This window comes from Ovis aries, chromosome 1 (assembly GCF_016772045.2).
Source record: "Ovis aries strain OAR_USU_Benz2616 breed Rambouillet chromosome 1, ARS-UI_Ramb_v3.0, whole genome shotgun sequence".
Taxonomy (NCBI): Eukaryota; Metazoa; Chordata; class Mammalia; order Artiodactyla; family Bovidae; genus Ovis; species Ovis aries.
The window spans coordinates 192,544,658-192,569,820 of record NC_056054.1 but is presented as its reverse complement, the minus strand read 5'-3'; the positions used below and the strand labels follow the sequence as shown (position 1 = coordinate 192,569,820).

Sequence of the window (25,163 nt, the reverse complement as noted above, 5' to 3'; positions counted from 1 at the left end):
AAGAAGAAAAAGGCCAAATTCAGTAGGAAAGTGACCAAAGGATAGGAATGGGCAGTTTGGAGGAAAAGAAATTTAAACAGGCCAATAAACCTTTGAAGAGATGGTCAATATAACTTAAAAAAAATGAACAGAATATTTTTCACTAACTTGACTGTCAAGGATTCAATATGAGGAAACAGGAACTCTTATACTGTTGTAGGAGAATACTGTGGTATAACAATTTTTAAAGATAGCTTGCCAGTAAATATTCATACCCTTTGATCCAGTATATGTCATGGATGGACTCTCACAAACTATTAGTATATATTAAAAATATATGTATGTTCATTACAATATTACTTGTAATATTAGTAAAAAACAAAACAATCTAAATGATTATCAGTGAAAAACTGGATAAACATGTTATTGTATAGCCACTTAATGCAATATAAAGTAGCAGGCATAAAAATAAAGTTTCTGTATCTCCTATGTGTTATTAAATGATTGAAAGCAGGTTGTAGATCAAAAAGTATAGTGTGACTCTGTGATAAAAGAGACTTAATTTAGGTAGATTAAAAAGAAATTCTTTATGATTATACAGTAGAGGTGACGAGTAGATTCAAGGGATTAAATCTGGTAGAGTCCCTGAAGAATTAAGGACAGAGGTTTGTAACACTGTACAAGAAACAGTAACCATAAGCAAAGTGGTTGTCTGAGGAGGCTTTACAAATAGCTGAGGAAAGAAGGGAAGTGAAAAGCAAGGCAGAAACGGAAAGATAGATTCAGCTGTATGCAGGGCTCTAGAGACTAGCAAGGAGAGATGAGGCCTTCCTCTTTGAACAGTGCAAAATAGAGGGAAACAATAGAAGAGGAAAGACTAGAGCTCTCTTCAAGAAAATTGGAGATATCAAGGAAACATCTCATGCAAAGATGGGCACAGTAAAGGACAGAAATGATAAGGACCCAACAGAAGGAGAAGAGAGTAGAACAGGTGGCAAGAATACACAGAACTATACAAAAAAGGTCTTAATGACCAGGATAACCATGATGATGTGGTTATTCACCTAGAGCCAGATATCCTGGAGTGTGAAGTCAAGTGGGCCTTAGGAAGCATCACTATAAGCAAAGCTAGTGGAGCTGGTGGAATTCCAGCTGAGCTATTTCAAATCCTAAAAGATGATGCTGTGAAAGTGCTACACTCAGTATGCCAGGAAATTTGGAAAAGTCAGCAATGGCCATAGGACTAGAAAAGGTCAGTTTTCATTCCAATCCCAAAAAAGGACAATGCCAAAGAATGTTCAGACTGCCGCACAATTGCACTCATTTCACATGCTAGCAAGATAATGCTCAAAATCCTTCAAGCTAGACTTCAACAGTATGTAAACCAAGAACTTCCAGATATACAGCTGAGTTTAGAAAAGGCAGAGGAACCAAAGATCAAATTGCCAGCGTACATTGGCTCATAGAAAAAGCAAAAGAATTTCAGAAAAACATCTCTGCTTCATTGACTACGTTAAAGCCTTTGTGTGGGTCACAACAAACTGGATAATTCTTCAAGAGATGGGAATACCAGACCACCTTACCTGCCTCCTGCAAAACCTGTGTGCAGGTCAAGAAGCAACAGTTAGGACTGGACATGGAACAACAGACTGATCCAAAACTGGGGAAAGAGTACATCAAGGAATGTTGTCATCCTGCTTATTTAACTTATATGCAGAGTACATCATGCGAAATGCAGGGCTGGATGAATCACAAGCTGGAATCAAGATTGCCAGGTGAAATAACAGTCTCATGTATGCAGATGATAAACTACTCTAATGGCAGAAGGTGAAGAGGAACTAGAGCTGCTTGAGGAGGGTGAAATAGGAGAGTGAAAAAGCTGGCTTAAAACTCAGCATTCAGAAAACTAAGATCTTGGCTTCTGATCCCATCACTTCATGGCAAATAGAAGGGAAAAAAGTTAGAAGCAGTGACAGCTTTTATTTTCTTGAGCTCCAAAATCCCTGCAGACAGTGACTACAGCCATGAAATTAACTGATGCTTGCTTCTTGGAAGAAAAGCTATGACAAACCTAGACTGCATATTAAAAAGCAGAGACATCACTTTGCCGACAGAGGTTCATATAGTCAAAACTAGGGTTTTTGTCATGTACGGATGTGAGAGTTGGACCATAAAGTCTGACCGCTGAAGAATTGATGTTTTCGAACTGTGGTGGTGGTGAAGACTCTTGAGAGTCCCTTGGACTGCAAAGAGATCAGATCAGTCAATTCTAAAGAAAATCAACCTTAAATATTCTTTGGAAGGACTGATGCTAAAGCTCTAATACTTTGGCCACCTGATGTGAAGAGCTGACTTCTTGGAAAAGATCCTGATGCTGGAAAAGATTAAAGGCTGGAGGAGAAGAGGACAGCAGATGATGAGGTGGTTAGATAGCATCACCGACTCAATGGACATGAATTTGAGCAAACTGGAAAATTCTGAAAGAGATGGGAATACCAGACGACCTGACCTGCCTCTTGAGAAACCTATATGCAGGTCAGGAAGCAACAGTTAGAACTGGACACGGAACAACAGAATGGTTCCAAATAGGAAAAGTAGTACGTCAAGGGTATATATTGTCACCTTGCTTATTTAACATATATGCAGAGTACATCATGAGAAATGCTGAGCTGGAAGATGCACAAGCTGAATCAAGGTTGCTGGGAGAAATATCAATAACCTCAGATATGCAGATGATACCACCCTTATGGCAGAAAGTGAAGAACTTAAGAGCCTCTTGATGAAAGTGAAAGAGGAGAGTGAAAATGTTGACTTAAAGCTCAACATTCAGAAAACGAATATCATGGCATCTGGTCCCATCACTTCATGGGAAATAGATGGGGAAACAGTGGAAACAGTGCCTGATTTTATTTGTTTGGGCTCCAAAATCACTGCGGATAGTTATTGCAGCCATGAAATTAAAAGATGCTTACTCCTTGGAAGGAAAGTTATGAGCAACGTAGACAGCATATTAAGAAGCAGAAACATTACTTTGCCAACAAAGGTCCGTCTAGTCAAGGCTATGGTTTTTCCAGTAGTCATGTATGGATGTGAGAGTTGGACTGTGAAGAAAGCTGAGCGCCAAAGAATTGATGCTTTTGAACTGTGTTGTTGGAGAAGACTCTTGAGAGTCCCTTGGCCTGTAAGGAGATTCAACCAGTCCATCCTAAAGGAGATCAGTCCTGGGTGTTCATTAGAGGGACTGATGTTGAACCTGAAACTCCAATACTTTGGCCACCTGATGCAGAGAGGTGACTCATTGGAAAAGCCCCTGATGCTGGGAAAGATTGAGGGTAGGAGGAGAAGGGGACAGTAGAGGATGAGATGGTTGGATGGCATCACCGACACAATGGACATGGGCTTGGGTGGGCTCCAGGAGTTGGTGATGGACAGGGAGGCCTGGCGTGCTGCTGTTCATGGTGTCACAAAGAGTCAGACATGACTGAGCGACTGATGTGAACTGAACTGGGAGATAGTGGAGGACAGGGAAGCCTGATGTGCTGTAGTCTGTGGGGTCACAAAGAGTCAAACATGACTTAGCAACTGAACAGCAGTAGAGCAAAAATAATAGACAGGGAATCCACTTTCAGTAATGTAGTCTTGTTTTCAGTTGCCTCTGCTATCTTTCGGTCCCCCTTTTCAGCCCTTGTGAGTTCATTTTTATGGGAGCGAAATTACCTTACTCAGTGGCATAGGGAGGATATCTCTTTTCCCTTTCTGTTTGACCTTGTATTTAATGCTGTAAAATAATCCACCTGCTTTAATTTGAGTTAGGAGATAATAAAAGCATATATTCAGTCTACCAGGTTTAATCTAAAGTCCTCTAAACAGTAACTTTATACGTTTATTGAAGTACCGTGTAATATTCATACGTAAAGGTACAGAAATTATAAATGTATAGCTTGATGAATGGAGGAGGCAATGGCATCCCGCTCCAGTACTCTTGCCTGGAAAAATCCCATGGATGGAGCAGTCTGGTGGGCTGCCGTCTCTGGGGTTGCACAGAGACGGACATGACTGAAGCCACTTAGCAGTAGCAGCCGCAGCTTGATGAATTACTGCATTGTGAATACATCAGGTCAGGGGGAATAAATGGAGTGACTGCTAATGGTTTCTGGAATTAGACAGTGATAATGGTTGCAAAACTCCGTGAATATACTAAAAACCACTGAATTGTGCACTTTAAAATTTGGTGAATTTTATAGTATGTCCTTTATATTTCAATTTTAAAAAAGAAATATACCAGTACCCCCAAATCTCCCTCTTCCCTTTCATATTCACTACCTACTTCCCTTTCCTCAAAGGGCTATCTTAATTTCCAACACCATAGATCAGTTTTGCCTCTTTGAAAAGTATATATTAAGAGAGTCATATAGTATGTACTCTAACTTCTTGTATCTAGTTTTTTTTCAGGTTTGAATTTCATTCATAATTTGAAGTTTTTCCATTATTACTGCTGTTTAATATTCCATTGTATGATATAACCATACTGTATTTATCCATTCTGTTGATGATGAATATTCGACTTGTTTCTACTTTTGGGTTAGTGCTGTTTTGAATATTCTTTTATGGTTATATCTGCCATAGCACAGTGTTTAAGTTCTTAAAAATCACCATACTTTGCAAAGGTGTTCAATAAAAATCACAGGGCTTATATATTTAGAAAATGGGGGACTCAAAACTTAAAACTTGTAGGTGCCACATACACCAAAGCTAAGGGCCTAATGAAAATGGCAGCACGGTTTCGTAAATGTAAAATGATTAAAAAATGCATAAATTACAATATATATGACATTTTACCATGGAAAAAAAAATCATGCTTGATATGGGAGTGTGTGTCCTGGTTGAGGCTTGTGAGTTATTGTGAAGTGCTGGTGGGGAGATTTATCTGAAAGTAAAGGAAAAGTTACACCACCAGTGTGACTCATAACACTCAAACTAAAGCCTGAAATATGTACATTTTATGTGTTCCTATGTGTCTTTTTCCATCTGGGTTCAATTTTCTGTCCTTACCTAGAGTTTCTCATAGATTGGATTGTGCATAAGCAAATGTAGAATTTGTGCTTTGATCATATTGTTTCCTAATACATCAGTTGCATTGGAACAAATTTACATTTTTAGAATAACACAGCAGAACTGTGTACATTTTTTGGGCACCTGTGTATGCATTTCTGTTGCTTATATACCCAATTGTGAAAATGATATGTTTAGCTTTAGTACATAATGGAAACAGTTATGCAAAAATGATTATACCTGTTTTTATTAATATAATTGCCACCAGTATGTGTAAGTTTCATTTTTCATGTAATGGTTAACACTTGTTGTCATTAGTCTTCTTATTAATAATTTCAGCCATTCTGGCAGGTGTGTACTGGTACTTCATAGTTGTATTTGCACTTCCTCATTAACATGATTAACAAACACCTTTTCATATGTTTACTGTTCATTTTGCTATCTTTTTTGAAGTGTTCAAGTTTTTAGCGCACTTTGCTGAGTTATGTTTTCTATCTTATGATTTGTTGGAGGTCTCTATCTGGAATGATTGCTTTGTCAGGTATATGTGTAATATGTATTTTTTTCCCCTCTCTGAAGCATTCTTTTTAATCTTTTAATTATCAAGTACAGTCTTTTAATAATCAAGATTTCTTTTATATAGTTAAATTTATGCTTAATGCTTTTTGTGCCTTTTGAAGTGTTTTCCAACTCTTAGGTCATAAAGATATTCTACTGTATTATTTGTTAGAGTCTTTTATTTTGACTTTCACATTTACATCTAATTTGTGTTGCAATTTACAAAGTTTCACATGAATCAGCATTCCAGTATGTCTCATTCTTGCCACTCTAGTCTAAACCATCCTCATTTTTTGCCTAGATTCTTGGCCTGTCTGTATTCGCACTTTCCCTTTTTGAATTTATGACCAGTTTATTTATAGGATTATCTTTATAAAATGCAAATTATGTCATTACCTTTCATTGGATTTCTATTCCTCTCAGAATGAAGTAGGAAATCCCTCATGAGACTCAGAAGTCCCAAATTGGCCACTGCCTGTTTCTCCACTCATTCTTTAGAATTCTTTTCTTCTTTGGTCACTGGTCATTATATTTTGAATGTCAATTCATTTAGTCAACAGATACTGAGTACGTATTGTATATGATGCATTTATCTAGTAGGTTAGAAGGTAATAAGTGATTCGAGAGGAAAGAAAGAGGAGGGGATTAAGAAGAACAGGGATGCCAGATTGTGTGTGGGGGGATGCTTTGCAGTTTTAAATAGGGTATTTATGATAGGCCTGGTTGAGGTGATACTTGTGTAAAGAATTGGAAGTTAATGCAACTCTTTGAGGTATAACCAGTGTAAAGACCAAGGCAAGAAGAAGGCTGGAATATATGAGAAATAGCAGTATGGCCAGTGGGGCTAGAGCAGAGTGAATAAGGAGCAGTGGGAGATGAGGTCAGAGTGTAAGACAGGGGCAGATCATGTGAGGCATTTGCAGTTTGGGAGCAGAGGAGTGGCATCGTTTAACCTAACCTTTAAAAGGATCATTGAGGGTGTCTTGTTGAAAGTTCGCTGTAGTAAGGGTAGAGCAGGAAACCTGTTAGGAATCTGTTTGAGTAATTCAGTTAAGGGTGGATCTATGTGATACTGGAGTTGCTAAAGGGAAAAGAATAGACCAGCAAACATGTAGAGTCAACATTTACTAATGTTTTATAACATTTGCCTTTTCTCTGTATGTGTATTTGGGGAATCTATTTGAAAATCAGGCATAGACATCATGCACTTAACTTGTAAAACTTCATATATCTCCCAAAGTCAAACATTCTCCTGTGTAACTTTACAACTATTATCACACCTAAGAAAGATAATAAATATTATTAAATTATCTCTCCAACCCACAATTGATTCTGATCTATCTTTTAGGACTTTTAAAAAGCCAGTTAAGATTCATGTACTCAATTTAATCATTAAGTCAATTTTTATCTGAATTTCCTTGATAACAGAACTTGAGGTAGAGAGCTAATGCTTTATTAGGTACTTTATGTAGAGAGTTCCTTTACTCCTAGGGAGCACAAGTAAGGGAAAAGGTGAATAAGCTGGAAATAAGGAAAAACTAATACAAGGATGCTTCCCGCCACTAAGTGTGACTGATTGCTGAATCTTGAGTATAACATCTCTGAGAACCCATAGTGAATTTATCTTCTGGCTTCTGGTGACCATCAGTTCCCCTGCACTTCAGGGTTGTGGATTTGTCGGTGCAGGGGATATGGTATTTGGTTTTACAGGAAAGCTGCAAGTAAGGAGGTGAGAGGGTGAACTGGGGACGACAGGCCAGAGGCACAAGGTGTTGCCAGGGCGCTCAGGATGAAAAGCAGATGTGAAGGTCTGGGGGCAGGCAATGCAGTGAGTCAGGAGGGCACATACCAAACCTGGTACATTGTCTTTACTCGCTTAAAATCTAGAGGAATGGCCTCCCCATCTGTTTTTACCCCTTTAAATGACTTTTTGAAGAGACCATGCCAGTTGTCTTATAGTATAATACATATTGTGTATTTGTTTAGCAGTCTGTTTTTTCATGTTAAGTCATTTCAATAAGTCTTACATTTCTGATAACAGAAGTTAGATGTCAAGGTTGATTAGACTCATTTTTGGTAAGCAGACTTCATAATGATATATAGTACTTTAGATCGCATCACAGCAGGAAGCATACGATATCAGGTTGTTGCACTTGTGATGATTAAGTATGATTACTTAGAGGTGGGGACCTCCAGAGCCTCCTTGTACAGTTAGGATTTTCTCTTTGTAGTTATTAAGTATCTTTGGGGGTAGCACTTTAGCACCTTGTATTGAGTGAATATTTACCTGATTCTCCCATTAATGATCTTTGCCTACATCACTTAATTCCATTGGAAGTTTCAAAACGTGTTGATTATCCTTTCTAATTTTATCATTCCATTTGTATTTATTAGTTAGTGTTCTTCTGTAAAAAGTAGTTTTCCCCATCAGTTAGGGTTGTAACTTTGTTTCTCCTAAAAAGATAGGGTAAAGTTTATATTTTCTTTTAATGACCAGTTTTTAGAGTAGGTTGTGTGATGGTTCCCTGCAAAGGTGACTAAATAGCCCTACACCCACACTTTATTCTTGCTTTTCTGAATAAAACTATCACTATATTAAAAAAAAACACAACAACTATCGCTTTGGACTGAAGGATGTTACTTATTTAGTGTTTACAGTCTATCTCAGTTATTCAGTTCAGTAGCTCAGTCATGTCTGACTCTTTGCGAGCCATGGACTGCAGCACGCCAGGCTTCCCTGTCCATCACCAACTCCTGGAGTTTACTCACACTCATGTCCATCGCGTTGGTGATGCCATCCAGCCATCTCATCCTCTGTCGTCCCCTTTTCCTCCTGTCCCCAATCCCTCTCAGCATCAGTGTCTTTTCCAGTGAGTCAGCTCTTCGCATCAAGTGGCCAAAGTACTGGAGTTTCAGCTTCAGCATCAGTCCTTCCAATGAATATTCAGGTCTGATTTCCTTTAGGATGGACTGGTTGGATCTCCTTGCAGGCCAAGGGACTCTCAAGAGTCTTCTCCAACACCACAGTTTGAAAGCATCACTTCGGCACACAGCTTTCTTTATAGTCCAACTCTCACATCCATACATGACCATTGGAAAAACCATAGCTTTGACTAGATGGACTTTTGTTGGTAAAGCAATGTCTTTGCTTTTTAATATGATGTCTAGGTCCGTCATAGCTTTTTTCCCAAGGAGCAAGTGTCTTTTAATTTCATGGCTGTAATCACCATCTGCAGTGATTTTGGAGCCCCCTAAAATAAAGTCTTTGACTGTGTGGATCACAGTAAACTGGAAAATTCTGAAAGAGATGGGAATACCAGACCACCTGACCTGCCTCTTGAGAAATTTGTATGCAGGTCAGAAGCAACAGTTAGAACTGGACATGGAACAACAGACTGGTTCCAAATAGGAAAAGGAGTATGTCAAGGCTGTATATTGTCACCCTGGTTATTTAACTTATGTGCAGAGTACATCATGAGAAACGCTGGGCTGGAAGATGCACAAGCTGAATCAAGATTACCGGAAGAAATATTAATAACCTCAGATATGCAGATGACACCACCCTTATGGCAGAAAGTGAAGAGGAACTAAAAAGCCTCTTGATGAAAGTGAAAGAGGAGAGTGAAAATGTTGGCTTAAAGCTCAACATTCAGAAAACGAAGATCATGGCATCTGGTCCCATCACTTCATGGGAAATAGATGGGGAAACAGTGTCAGACTTTATTTTTTGGGGCTCCAAAATCACTGCAGATGGTGACTGCAGCCATGAAATTAAAAGACGCTTACTCCTTGGAAGGAAAGTTATGACCAACCTAGATAGCATATTGAAAAGCAGAGACATTACTTTGCCAACAAAGGTCTGTCTAAGTCAAGGCTATGGTTTTTCCTGTGGTCATGTATGGATGTGAGAGTTGGACTGTGAAGAAGGCTGAGCACCGAAGAATTGATGCTTTTGAACTGTGGTGTTGGAGAAAACTCTTGAGAGTCCCTTGGACTGCAAGGAGATCCAGCCAGTCCATTCTGAAGGAGATCAGTCCCAGGTGTTCATTGCAAGGACTGATGCTGAAAGCTGAAAGGTGGCCAATACTTTGGCCACCTCATGCGAAGAGTTGACTCATTGGAAAAGACTCTGATGCTGGGAGGGATTGGGAGCAGGAGGAGAGAGGGATGAGAGAGGATGAGATGGCTGGATGGCATCATGGACTTGATGGACGTGAGTCTGAGTGAACTCCGGGAGTTGGTGATGGACAGGGAGGCCTGGCATGCTGCGATTCATGGGGTCGCAGAGTTGGACACGACTGAGCAACTGAACTGAACTGAAAGTAAAGTCTCTCACTGTTTCCATTGTTTCCTTATCTATTTGCCATGAAGTGATGGGACTGGATGCCATGATCTTAGTTTTCTAAATGTTGAGTTTTAAGCCAACTTTTTCACTCTCCTCTTTGACTTTCATCAAGAGCCTCTTTAGCGCTTCACTTTCTGCCATAAGGGTGGTATCATTTGCATATCTGAGTTTATTGATATTTCTCCTGGCAATCTTGATTCCAGCTCTTGCTTCATCCAGCCTGGCATTTTGCATAATGTACTCTGCATATTAGTTAAATAAGTAGAGTGACAGTATACAGCGTTGATATACTCCTTTCCGGATTTGGAACCAGTTTGTTGTTCCATGTCCAGTTCTAACTGTTGCTTCTTGACCAGCATACAGATTTCAGTTATTACTCTTTGGATACTCAGATTACTCCTAATGTGGAGGATCTCTTGAAGGGATCCCTCCGTGTCCTTTTGACATGCATACATTTGTCTTTGAGCATGTTCTTGCATGCTGGCACAGTTTTCCCAAGTTCATTTTGAATTTTCACTGCCCCAGAACTAGAATCAGCTGGAATAGTGACTTCTGTTTCTCTGTTCCTCCTGACTGCCTTTTCTTTGTAGTATTATCTTTGGTATGTAAGAGTAAAGAGGCAGATGACAGAGCCTTATCTTTAGTCTTTTGCATCAGAATTAGTAATATAAAATTTGAGAAACATTACTGGTCTAAACATATTATAGTATTGATTTTTAAACTGGTACATTGTGTTCTTCCTTTCTTAAAAAAAGTTCACATGTTCCATAGGAAAGCATTATAAAAATCTTATTTTCAAGTTGTATAGTTTTAAAGGGCACCTTCACATACATTATTATGTTTTGAGATGTTGCAGGATTATGGATTCTTGCCTATTAGTAATGTCCTAATATATATGAGTTAAGTCAGATTTTGTTCTTTAGTACTTAGAGCTGATACTCACTTTAAAATTCAGCAAACTGTAATTCACAGATGTTGTGACTGCCCAAACTTACATTATTATCATTTGGAAAAACTGAGATTAGAGCTTAGAATTTCAGACTTTAAGGCAGATATTTTTCTCTGACTTAATTTAATAAACTTGCTTAGTAATTGGATATGTTACGTAGACAATGAAAATACCACACTATAATTAATAAAATAAGAGAAAAATTAGTAATTTGAATTTACAAGCTGGGTTTAGAAAAGGCAGAAGAATGAAATTGCCATCATCCATTGGATCATAGAAAAGGCAAGAAAATTACAGAAAAACATGTACTTCTGTTTCATTGACTATGTTAAAGCCTTTGACTGTGTGGATCACAACAAACTATGGAAAATTCTTAGAGATGGGAATACCAGACCACAGACCACCTAACCTGCCTCCTGCAAAACCTGTATGCAGGTCAAGAAGCTCCAGTTAGAACTGGACAGTCTGGACAACAGACTGATTCAAAATTGGGAAAGTAGTATGTCAAGGCTGTATATTGTCACCCTGCTTGTTTAACTTCTATGCATGCAAAATGCTGGGTTGGATGAAGCACAAGCTAAAATCAAGATTGCCAGGAGAAATATCAATAATGATACGACACTTATGGTAAAAGCGAAGAAGAACTAAAGAGCCTCTTGAAAATGAAAGAGGAGAGTGAAAAAGCTGGCTTAAAACTCAAACATTCAAAAAATGAAGATCATGGCATCCGGTCCCATCACTTCATAGCCAATAGAAGGGGAAAAAATGGAAACAGTGACAGACCTTGTTTTCTTGGGCTCCAAAATCACTGCAGTTGGTGACTGCAGCCATGAAATTAGAAGATACTTGCTTCTTGAAAAAAAAGCTATGATGGACCTAGACAGCGTTTTTAAAAGCAGACATTCCTTTGCTAGCAAAGGTTTGTCTAATCAAAGCAATGGTTTTTCCAGTAGTCATGTATGGATGTGAGAGTTGGACCAGAAAGAAGGCTGAGCATTGAAGAATTGATGCTTTTGAACTGTGTTGTTGGAGAAGACTCTTGAGAGTCCCTTGGACTGCAAGGAGATCCAACCAGTCCATTCTGAAGGAGATCAGCCCTGGGATTTCTTTGGAAGGAATGATGCTAAATCTGAAACTTTAATACTTTGGCCACCTGATGCAAAGAACAGACTCATTAGAAAAGACCCTGATGCTGGGCAAGATTGAAGGCAGGACGAGAAGGGGATGACAGGATGAGATGGTTGGATGGCATCACCGATTCGATGGAGATGAGTTTGAGTAGGTCCTGGGAGTTGGTGATGGACAGGAAAGCCTGGCATGCTGTAGTCCAAGGGGTCTCAAAGAGTCAGACATGACTGAGCGACTGAACTGATGCTGAAGCTGAAACTCCAGTACTTTGGCCACCTGATACAAAGAGCTAACTCATTGAAAAAACCTTGATGCTGGGAAAGACTGAAGGCAGGAGGAGAAGGGAACGACAGACGATAAGATGGTTGGATGGCATCACCGACTCAATGGACATGAGTTTGAGCAAACTCTGGGAGATGGTGAAGGACAAGGAGGCCGGCGTGCTGCAGTCTTTGGGGTCACAAAGAGTCAGACACAACTGAGTGACTGAACAACAAAAGTAATTTTAATAGAGACAGAAACATAACAGGCTAGTTTGTAGAAAAAATATAGGATGTAGTTAACATAGGAATGGCAACACACTCCAGTATTCTTTCCTGGAGAATTCCATGGACAGAGGAGCCTGGTGGGCTCTAGTCCATTGGATCGCTGAGTTGAACATGACTGAATGACGACTGACACTTTCACTTTTCACTTTTAACATAGGAAAGTGAAATTACTCTCTGCAGCAATGGCTTCCGAAAGTGGTTTGGTATGTCTATTCCAATTGGAATGTCTGTACTTCATCTGTCTTACTTGACCCAACTCAGCAACCGTCCATGTGAAATCTTCACTCATCTTTTCTGAGACAAATCCCTTCTAAATGCCTGTACCACTTTGTAGTTTTCTTATAGGACTTATATTTTACTGTTACTTTGGACTCTATCAATTTCTCTTTTAAAAAATTTTATTCTTTTGAAAAAATGTACATCTACAGGAAAATTACAAGAATAGTGAAGTTGCCATTCTGTCACATTTGCTTGCTCCCTGTACACATGTACACACACTTTTAAAATTTATTCTTGCTCACTCATTTGAGAGCAAATTGCAGACATGATCTTCAGCCTTAAATACTTCAGCACAGTTCTCCAGTGAAAAAGGAGTTTATTTTATATGACTTTTCCTAAAAACATCTAGTATACAATTAGCAGACTAAAAAAATTTAAAGTTGATACAATGATAGTATCTACAATAGTGCTATTGTCAGTCCATATTCAAATTCAGTACTTATCTTTGGTACCATCTATCCCATAACTCTATATCCCTGATGCAGACCTCCATTTCAGTTCTTACTATGTGCTTTGGAAGACAGCTGACCAAATTCTATAGCACAGCTTCATAATTTTTTCACATATTTGAATTCCTGCCTTCAGAGTAGTTGATAATCATATGTATTGGTGCTCAGCTTGTTTTCCTCTGTCCTTCAGTGTCCTCAAGATTTTTATCCTTGTTCCTAATATTCTATTTTTCTAGCAGAATGTCTCTCTCTCTCAGTACATCCCAGAGACACTAGTTTGAACTCCCTCTCTCTGCCACCAGATTTACAGTGCTGTCTCATTTAATTCCAGTTTTTAAGTGGTGTAAGTGTATAAAACATGAAATAATGCACAACCCTTAGAGACCCTGTAATTGAAAAATTTCATCAAGACCAAAGCTGACAGGTGTGTGTACTAAGTGACGTGTGCATTATATGTTTCTGCAGGTGATTGTGATGGCCACTATGCTGTTATTTTATATTCACTGTTACGTAATTTTTATGTTCTTATGTTTATATCTATGACAGTTTTATTTCAGTGTTTAAATGGTAGATGCCAGTTCTAGAACTGAAGGATATACCACTAAAATAATGACTTTGAAATGGAAGTGAAACATAATGAAAGGCTATGAGAGAAGTGGAACAACTGCCATATTATGCCAAGCTGTTAATCTAGGAGAAAACTTGGCAAAATATTATAGTTACTAAGAAAATAAAAATCTGTTAAAGCTTAAGTGTACCACAATAGTTACAGATTCATGCTCTGCAAGAAGGCATCCCCAGTTAGTTTTAAATTATGAGTTTTGATTATAAGACATTTTCAGTAACTCATTTAAATAATTTTATTTGTTATCCATATCTGCATCTGTTACCGTCTTCAGTATTAGAGCATTACTATCACCTCATATGCTCTTAAATAAGCTCCGCCTTGTGTTTCTCCAAATGTGAAAAATGTGGGGATTTTGAGTTGGAATAAAATGCATATATAATTTTTCCCAGTAAAGTGTATGGATATTTAAAATAACTCTCCCCATTTGTTTAGATTACCAAAGTAATACATGCTCACCACAGAAATTTCCAACTTTATAGAAATATGTTTTCAGTTATGTGAAAGTCACTGTCTGAGATAAATATTGAAAGCTTCTATTGCACTCTTGATCTTTTTATCTTTTGAAATCTCATTCTCTCCATTCCTCATGTAATCTCTTAAACCTTATCTTCTCTTGGACCTTTGTTTCCTTCTTCCCTTTAACCTATAAATACGTTCAAAGATTCTGTTAAAAGAAAACAGACAAATAGGAAAAGTTCTTCTCAGTAGGACCCTGTAGTATTCCTTCTCTTCCTAGTTAAGTTTCTTGAAAAAAGTGGTTTATATTTTTCCGTTCTTTCCTTCTCATTCCCAATATTCTGTAATGTGGCTTCTTTTTTAAAAAAAAAAAATATTTTTTTTAATTGAAGGATAATTGCTTTACAATATTGTGTTGATTTCTGCCATACATCAACATGAATCAGCCATAGTATAAAAATATGGACGGCTTCATGAATTTGCATGTCATACTTGTGCGGGGGCCATGCTAATCTTCTCTGTATGGTTCCAATTTTAGTATATGTGCTGCTGAAGCCAGCACTGTAACCTGGCTTCTGATGCTTCTTTTCCACAGGAATTGCTATCTTTCTTTTTCAGTTATTTACTTAAAAAAAAAAATCTCTGATTACAAAGATAATTCAGGCATATCTTAAAACATATATGTACAGAGAGGTGTACATTGTTGAAAGTCAGTCCTTTTTAAAATATTCTTTCAAAAAAATATTTTTTCATTGAGACAACCACTTTCAACCATTTGATGTATATTTATTCAACTAATTCTGTATGTTAATGAGTATATTATTTAGCTCTTATATATATTTAAGATGAGAACTGTGTATCGTTCTGTAAGAACTTTCTTCTATGTCTGTGATTAGATCTGTTGCATTAAATTATAAATATAGGGCAGATTGTTTAACTGTCTTTAGTTTCGTCATCTATAAAGTGAAGGTGAAAACAGAACTCCCTTCCTTTGGTATTTTTATGTATGAGATGGGATGGTGGTGGTGTGGGCAAGCTCAGTCATGTCTGACTCTTTGTGACCCTGTGTACTATAGCCCACCAGGCTCCTCTGTCCATGGAATTTTCCAGGCAAGGACACTGGAGTGGGTCTAACCCGCTGCCCTGGCATTTCCTGCATTGAAAGGTGGATTCTTTACCACTACCACCATCTGTAAGAGAGTATATAAGGTGGAATAATTTATGTAAAACTTAAATCAGAGTCTGACATAAAATGAAGTACTCAGTAAATGGTAGATTTATAAAGTAATCTTACTGTTTTTATTAAAATGTTGCATACTCAGTAATTTATCAGTGTAGCAAAGGATAAAGAACATAAAATCCCTCTTCAGTGTCACTAGCCCTTGGTGCTCTTGCTCAGTCACTGAGTTGTGTCTAACTCTCTGTGATCCCATGGACTGTAACCCGCCAGGCTCCTCTGTCTATGAGATTTTCCCAGCAAGAATTGGGGTGGTTGCCATTTCCTTCTGCAGTGGATCTTCCTGATCCTGGAATTGAAATCACGTCTCCCCGCATTGGCAGGTGGATTTTTTACCTTCCCTGATTTCTTTTGGTGGTGTTTGCTATAGCCTGTTTTTGAAAATTTTTTGTCTTCTTGGCAACTGTCTTGTTGATTATATTCTTTTTGTGTGTTACTAAAAAAAAAAGATTATAGTATACACAGAAATCTGAAGAGAATATTTTGAATCTCCGTGTACCTGTTATCTAGGGATTTCCATGATGGCTCAGCAGGTATAGAATCCGTCTGCAATTCAGGAGACACAGGTTCAATCCTTAGTTTGGAAAGATCCCCTGGAGGAGGAAAATGGCAACCCACTCCAGTATTCCGGCCTGAAAATTCCCATGGACAGAGGAGCCTGGCAGGCTACAGTCAGTGGGGTCACAAAGAGTAACACAGCTGGGCAACTGACTCACGCATGCGTGTACCTGTTACCTAGCTTAAGAAAAGGAAATGTTATATAGTTGACGACCTTTTATTTTCCATCCTAATTACCTTCTCTGCTTCATCCCCCAGAATGAATCACTGTTCTGAGTTTGATGCTTGTCATTCCATTGTACAATTTTCTTCACGTCTTTGGGATTTGTGGAGTTTCTTGGATCTGTGTTTATAGTCTTTGTCAAATAATGGAAAGTTTTTATCCATTATTTCAATAATGTTTTTTTCTGTTACCTTCTCTTTTTTTTTTTAGGGACTGTATAAACAGCCATTTTTTGGGTTGATTGAATTTGTCCCATAGCTCATTGATGTGATTCATTTTTTTAGTCTTTTTTCCTCTATGTGTTGTATTTTGGACAGTTTCTGTTACGTTTTCACTTCATTAATTTTCTGAAGTGTTAATCTCATTTTTTAAGGGATTTGAATTTTTATCTCTAGAAGTTTAATTTGGTTCCTTTTTTATTTTACATGTCTCATTAAGATGTTCATGCATGTGCTCACTTTGGCAGCACATATACTAAGATGTTCATGCTTTCCTCTGTATTCATGAAGATATGGGATAGGTTTATAATAATTTTAAAATATCTTTGAGTGCTAATTCTGTCATCTGTCATTTGGATTTTTATTTGCTTGTTTTTATTGAAGTATAGTTGATTTATGATACTGTTTCAGGTGTACAGCATGGTGATTCTTTTTTCTTTTTGCAGATTATACTTTATTATAGGTTATTATAAGATATTGGGTATGCTTTCCTATGCTATACAGGTAAATCCTTGTTACTTACCTGTTTTATGTTTAGTAGTTTGTATCTATTAATCCCATATCCCTAATTTGTTTGTCCCTCTCCCCCTCCTCACTCCCTTTTGGAAACCATAAATTTGTCTGTTAGTCTTGTTTCTGCCGTTCTTTTTTGTTTCTGCGTTCTTGTTTCTGGGTTCTTTTTGTTGGTTGCCTTTTCTCCTCTCCAGGTTATATTTACCTCTTCTTTGTATACCTGAGAATTCTAAAAATTAGATTTGGCAGATATTATAAATTTTACCTTTTCAGGTCCTCAGTATTTTTGTGTTGCCTGAAATATTCTTTAGATTTGTTTTGGGATACAGTTAAATTACTTGGAAAGAGCTTGCTCCTTTTGAAACTTGCATTCAGTCTATTTTTAGTGGGATCAAGCAGCCTTCAGTATAGGGTTAATTTTGTCCCAGTACTCTTCTGGGTACTCCACCCAGAGCCTGTATATTATGAGTTTTTCCATTCTTCTTAGCCCTGTATGAGTTCTGGGATTGTTCCACCTAGGGTTCTTTCCTCAGCCTCAAGTTTCCTTATATATATGACTAATGGGTATAATAAAGACTCCAGAAGGACTCTGCAGATCTGTGGATCTCATGCTATGCACCTTTCTTCTCTGGTACTCTTATCTGTGAATTTTAGACACCTTGACCTTCCTGAATTCTAAACTCTGGCTCCTCATCTTAGATTGCTGGACTTTGTTTAGTTTCCCCATCCTTCTGCTGCAGTGTGGAAACTTTTTCCAGGCAGTTTCTGGGCATTTATGGGACTTTGTTCAGTATCTGAAAATCAGTATCCCTTATTTGTCCTATTTTTTAGTTGTTTGAAGGTAGGAGAGTTAAACTGTTCCCTATTATTCTATTATGGTTGGAAACAATTGCCTGTATAGACAGCTATTGATATTCTAAAATACTGTTAAATATCTTTTGTGCCTGAATATTAGGTGACGTGTTGCCATCCCAAAGGCTTGTATTTGAACCCTCTAAAGTTGCTCATATTACAAAGTAATTTATAAATTATCAATATTTTGCACAGCAAATGACTAAGAAGAATATATTGACTTGAAATGTCCTTAATCAGTGTCAGTTTGGATGTTTGTAAAAGATGCGAACTAGACATGGAACAACAGACTGGTTTCAAATAGGAAAAGGAGTATGTCAAGGCTGTATATTGTCACCCTACTTATTTAACTTATATGCAGAGTACATCATAAGAAATGCTGGACTGGAAGAAACACAAGCTGGAATCAAGATTGCCGGGAGAAATATCAATAACCTCAGATATGCAGATGACACTACCCCTTATGGCAGAAAGTGAAGAGGAACTAAAAGCCTCTTGATGAAAGTGAAAGTGGAGAGTGAAAAAGTTGGCTTAAAGCTCAACATTCAGAAAATGAAGACCATGGCATCCGGTCCCATCACTTGATGGGAAATAGATGGGGAAACAGTGTCAGACTTTATTTTTGGGGGCTCCAAAATCACTGCACATGGTGATTGCAGCCATGAAATTAAAAGACGCTTACTCCTTGGAAGGAAAGTTATGACCAACCTAGATAGCATATTGAAAAGCAGAGACATTACTTTGCCAACAAAGGTCCGTCTAGTCAAGGCTATGGTTTTTCCAGTGGTCATGTATGGATGTGAGAGTTGGACTGTGAAGAAGGCTGAGCGCTGAAGAATTGATTCTTTTAAACTGTGGTGTTGGAGAAGACTCTTGAGAGTCCCTTGGACTGCAAGGAGATCCAACCAGTCCATTCTGAAGGAGATCAGCCCTGGGATTTCTTTGGAAGGAATGATGCTAAAGCTGAAGCTCCAGTACTTTGGCCACCTCATGCGAAGAGTTGACTCATTGGAAAAGACTCTGATGCTGGGAGGTATTGGGGGCAGGAGGAGAAGGGGATGACCAAGGATGAGATGGCTGGATGGCATCACGGACTCGATGGACGTGAGTCTGAGTGAACTCTGGGAGTTGGTGATGGACAGGGAGGCCTGGTGTGCTGCGATTCATGGGGTAACAAAGAACCGGACACGACTGAGCGACTGAACTGAACTGAAAAGATGCAGTGAGTGTAGAACTTAACACAGATTAAATAATCATTCCTGAGTATGACCTTAAGACCTGCAGGCATTGGATAGTATAGGTAAGCTTTTTTTTAAAATTAAAAAGTATACTAAAGAGCAATACAGTAAGTGGTTATGTTATAGAGGTTATAATACATCCGAGAAAACGAATAGGAAAAGTTTGTTAGTATAATATATACTGAGAAAACAAATAGGGAAAATAAATTAGTATCTATGTGAATAGGTACTAACAGTGATTTGAGATATGTAAGGTGATATAGTAATACATGGATTAAAAGTGCTGTATCTAAATAACTTAGATGAAAATGAAATTGAGCAAAATGAAGAATTCATTTAAAAAATGGTTGTAGTTATAATCATGACCCTAACATTTAAGGTGAATGTGAAGTTTGACCAAAATTGTTTTCTGAATGCGAATAGAATAAAATAGCATTTTAGATATATTTTTAATAATATGTTATTAAATATTTATATGTTAATTGAGTCAGTTTGAAGTTTCATCTGAATTTGCCTAAGTATATGACTACTTAAAGTTACACAGTTTCAGTTCTGTTAATGGGCTGAAGCACTGTTTCTGAGTCTTGATACAGTGATTTTCAATCTCCACTGTTATGAGGTCTGTCAAACTTAGGAATGCCTTCTCTCTGTAGGGTATACTAATAGATAATAAAAATTACATAGAACACTAAGGGAGAAACTAGCTAAGGCGTTTCACAAAGCTCTTTATTTTCCCTCACAGAAGGAAAGAAAGTTTAGTTGCTCAGTCGTGTCCGACTCTTTGCGACCCCATGGACTGTAGCCTATCAGGCTCCTCTGTCCATGGGATTTTCCAGGCAAAAGTACTGGAGTGGGTTGCTCTTTCCTTCTCCAGAGGATCTTCCCGACCCAGGGATCAAACCCGGGTCTCCACATTGTAGGCAGACGCTTTACCGTCTGCAGTGCTTAGTCAGTAGTTAGATATTACCTATAATGTTTTCAGTATTCTTTGCAAAATGGTAAACTTTGTTTAAGGAATCATGACCCATGAGTGGGCTTTACTTTTTTGTCTTGAGAGCAAAAGATTGTTGGGGTTTGTGGGAAAAAGCAGATACTCTCAGTCTCTAACTGAGCAGGTAATTCCCAAGATATCTGTTCTGCTTGGAGGAAAAGATATGTTGGCCGATGATGAAATTTACTTCTGTCCACCCTTCAAGCCTTATAGTTGCATGTGCATGTGTATAGATATATAGCTGTAACTGGCTTGTACTAAGCACTTAGAAAGATTGGCATTATTTTAAGTGCTGTGCCTTAGTTAGTTAACCCTTACAACAGTCCGTGTGTTCAAGATAAAATCCCATTGGATCTGTCTTAGTTGTATTAGACTTGAAACAAAAGGCTGTCACCTAACAGCCAATCAATAATAGTAATAACAATAATGATGTGAAGGTACTAAGTGACATACATGTATTAACTCTTTTGCATAATCCTTTATAATGAAACTCGGTTTAGTGTGAAAGTTGCTGATGCAGCCCATGACATAAAAAGCAAATGGGAACAGTTCTCTTGTTTGAATTTGAGGTAATTTATAATATCTGTAGATGATGAGAAAACCTTGTGGACAGAAATTGCAGGTAATACTCTTCATTATTACACATTTTTACAGGAGAGTGTGACTGCAAGCTTAGGAAACTCAAAGCCAGTTGCAGCAGTATGCCATGTCCCCTGTCAGCCTATGTAGCTCTGTTTCCAATGAATTTGAGGACAGGACATGAATTCACAAAGTTAGGCTACTTCTGGGTTAAAACTAAGTCTTCTTGAGGAGTTTGAAATGGTACTTAGTTACAATTGTCTTTTTGTGGTGGTGGCTTTCTTTTTTAAGGGTTAAGTGAAATAGATTTAGTGGGGCACTCAGGTTAATATCTGACTACATTGGTAAATGTAACTATTACCATCTTCTCTTAAAGGGAAAAGAGGTAAGTTTTAGAGATAATATTTTAAATTATTGCATTTTGTTCTTCTTTCCCCCCTTCTCAAAAATACCACATGGAATATTCCATTCATTACTGCCTGAGAAAGTCATTACTTTGCAAGCTGCAGTTGCTGAAATGGTTTAGTGGAAGAAATGTTTGCTTACAATTTTTTTTCCTTTTTAGTGATTTTTTTTTTTTCTTTTTAAATATCCAAACAATAGCAAACAAGGAGAAGGAGTTTTAAATTTATATCGGGGAAACCTCTTTGTGGGACATTTCATCAGATGACTCCCTGTCAACCTCATATCTTTAAAAGAGGGATTAATGAAATAGCATCTGAAGCAGCAGTGATCTCTTGTGGAATAAACCCTGACGACTTCCACAGTGTTTTGTGGGATAATTTCAAGTTCTTCAAATATAGATTACATAAAGAAGATTGTAGGGCACGTGACACATTCTGGTTTCCTGTATTTCAGGTAGTAGAAAAATTGCTACCTCTAAGAATGGATCCTGGAGAGATCTTGTCACAGTTATAACTTTTCATCAGTGCTTTTATCTCACAACTTTATTTTTATTTTTTATTCATATAGGCAACTTATAGCTTGCAATAAACTGCTTTATGTATTAAGTATTGTAATGGTAGAGTAATGGATTGCCTGTGCATTGTAACTACAAAGGTAAGATACAGTATGCTTTCTGTGTTTGTTAGTGACAGACTGAGAGACTTTTTTGTTTATAATATATTTAAAAAATAAAGTGTAACCATTGTTATATATTTGAAATTTGAATCCATATGATGCTTAGTTTATTTCCTTTAGGAAAGGTAATATTCTGAAGTGTGTTTCAGATAGCTAAAAGTAGTTTATTAAATGGATATTTTTCCCCTGTGGTTTATAGGAACACTTTCTCCCAACAGCTAAGGTTTATAGGGCCCTAATTATATCTTCTAAATATATTCTCAAAGTTCTCCCCTCTACTTTTTTTTCTGTCCCCATATGTCGTACTGGTTGAAAATATAACTCATTTTGAGAACATTTTCTGGACTCTCTCCTTTATTTATTGCAAATATAGTAAGTTTTTTTTAAAGGAGAATAGTAAAATTCTGATTGTGTTGCCTTTGGAAGGATGTTGATTGGATTTAAAATGATTATATTTGTTCAAGAACTCCTTAAAGTTACTTGTTTCAAAGTCTGTTTTTCTCATTTATCCTCAAAGTGCAACCTACTTCACTTAAGTTCTAAGTTTGGTTTCTTTTATTTCTGAGCACCAGTTTGTGAACACTGTGTGACTGTGTAAGATTCAAGATGCTTATATTTAAAATTTATACATTGGCTTTTAAAATATGGAATAATTTATTTTGGGGGGGTTTCTATAAACTTATGATGCCACAGTAATTGTTAGACAAAAATTGTTGAGATTTTTTAAATTACATTCAGTAATAAAAGAATCAGTAAATTTGTGAAATCTGCAAAGTCTGTTCTTATATAGTGAATTATTTTTCACAAGAGGAAAAGCAAGAAAACTGATAGAAATTAGTTTTGTTTGCTTGTTCAAAGTTATAGTTCAAACAATAAGAGTTTTAATCAGAAACTAACATGTCTGTTGTCTGCTCCCATTCTGTTTATGTCTTCCATGTAAAACTGTCTTATCAAACTATTCTTAAAGAATGTTTAAAGGACAGTAAGCCTGGGACACAGGTTTAGTCTAGTGAGTTGTGTTTTTTTTTTAATATATATATGTTCTTTTTGTGATGGTCTGTGGTTGATTCTCTCTGTGATTTACCTTTTATCATTTCATTCACTTTAGTTTTTATTTCTAATATAGAATATTTCTAATACAGAATAATATAGAATATCTAATATTTCTGATAGTTTATTTCTAATATTATAGGTTATTTGAAATGGGCTATCTTCTCTCTGCCCTATTTTTCTTGATAGATTTTAAGAATCTTATATTTGATCCTGTTTAAGCAAAAGAGAGCTACCATTTTAAAAAAATTGTATGGAATCAATACATAAAAGTTTTAATAAGTTTTTATTATGTAACTGTTAAAACAAAAATAGAAAAGATGTAGGATGGAAATTAGGAAGCCTAAAACATATTTGTAGTTACTTTTGAAAGAGCTAAATTAAAATGATTTCTCCTATTATTAGAAATAAAACTCTTTGAACATATTTAACCAATAGCTACAGCAGGAAAAGCAAAAATCTTAATTTTCTATTCAGCCAAAGTGCTGCAGTGTTTTCTTTCCCCCTTGAGTCTTTCCTTGCTTTTCTGATCTTTAGAGAGCTTTATGGTTTTATATGTATTTTTTAAGTCTATCAGTATAGTTGATGTAATTCTATCATGTTAATACTAAAACACCTTTTCAAGTGAATTTTTTTTCATCATCCGCCTCCCCTCTCTCCCACTTGTGTAGGCATGGTGAGCTAGGTAGGCATGTTGCATCACTGCTACCATGGATACCCTTAAGAACAGGCATGTGGGTTGAGCTAAAGCAATGATGATTAGTTTTCTGGGCTTCCATCCTCCCCCTGGCCACCCCCCACCCAACAATAACTATATGTTCTTCACAGTGAAGACTCTTATTTTAAAACCTTTGTAAATAGCTAGGTTGTGAGCTGTGACGAGTAAATCATCACTGTTACTGAATAGCCAAATTTTGGTCTCTATTTACAGTAGTATTAATACGATTTACTAATTTAAGATAATCGTAAATAGCTGTAGTTGTTTCTCTGTTGAATACATTTTAAACACAAATGTAATGTTTGTTTTGCCTCTTAATGGGAAATGAAAATGTATTTCCTCTTCAGTTTGCATTTTTAAAAATATTATTCTGCATTTACATTTTTTATGTGGGAAAAGATCCTAGCGAGCATTTCTCCTGTGGCAGTATTTCTTTATTGTTAGTATACATACATAGATCTTTATGTAACTTAATCAGTTTAGATGCAGTATTTTATTTTGTGCTTTTCCACATAATGTGTAAGAGATTTTTGTGTTTGTAAATCCTTATGTTCTTAATTAGCTCTTTTGTAAATATATGTCAGTTGATAGAGAGTTAATAACATTAGAAGGCCAGGAAGAGATGTGTAGTTTGTCAGGCTCATTATCACAATGGGAAGATTAACTCAAAGCATACAAGAGCCAACAATAGTGATTTGGGTGTATTGTATATGATATATTTTCTTTTGTTAGTGATAAGCACTGTGTATAAACTGCAGCTGCAGCTAAGGGCATTCTTATTCTTTAGTACAGAGTTTTCCCAGCTGTTGATTAACCTCTGAGAAAGGGAGTTGCTTAACTTTAATAATTTCTTGCAGTAGAATCCTGTCTTTCTCCATCTTTTGTTATACCTGTTTGTTGATGAGGTAGACAAGTCTAGTCATTGCAGGGTCATTTAGTGGAAGTTTAGTTGGCAGGAGAAAGACCTGTAAAGAAAAAAATGTTTCTTGAGTTCTTGATTAAGCTTTTTAGGAGGAAAGGAGTGTTCATATTTTATTCTCTTACTCAATACAAGCTGTTATTATTATTATTCAACTTGTTTGCCAAAACTTGGAGTCCATATTAAATTCTGTTAGGGTAGTATCTGAGGTCTTTGCCGTCTTGGAGATCTCTTCCAGTTAAGGGATTGCCAATACATATGTTTTAGGAGTTGTGAACCAAGTTTTCATTATTTCTATTTACAGGTCTTTTTTTCTTCCCCTCAGCTCTTGTGAGGTGATTTTCTTCTTCTTTGAAATCTTCATGCATAATAATTTCCTGTTTGCAAGTCCTTGCTTCTAAATCTTACTGTTGGTAAAGAATCTGCCTGCAGTGCAGGAGACCTGGGTTTGGTCCCTGGGTCAGGAAGATACCCTGGAGAGGGAAATGGCAACCCACTCCAGTATTATTGCCTGGAAAATGCCATGGACAGAAGAGCCTGGCAGGCTACAGTCCTTGGGGCCACAAGAGTCGGATGCAGCTTAGCGACTAAACCACCAACCCTTCAGTTTCCGTTT

The 25,163-nt window shown here is 37.2% G+C and overlaps 1 protein-coding gene and 1 non-coding gene across 23 annotated transcripts in view; one reads left to right on the top strand and one right to left on the bottom strand.

The window, feature by feature from the left end:
* DLG1 (discs large MAGUK scaffold protein 1) overlaps window positions 1–25,163 on the top strand; it is a 267,124-nt gene that overhangs the window by 25,973 nt on the left and 215,988 nt on the right. The window lies entirely within an intron of this gene.
* LOC114111073 (U6 spliceosomal RNA) lies at window positions 14,827–14,933 on the bottom strand. Its single transcript, XR_003587201.1, has one exon. It is a non-coding gene; the product is annotated as a U6 spliceosomal RNA (small nuclear RNA).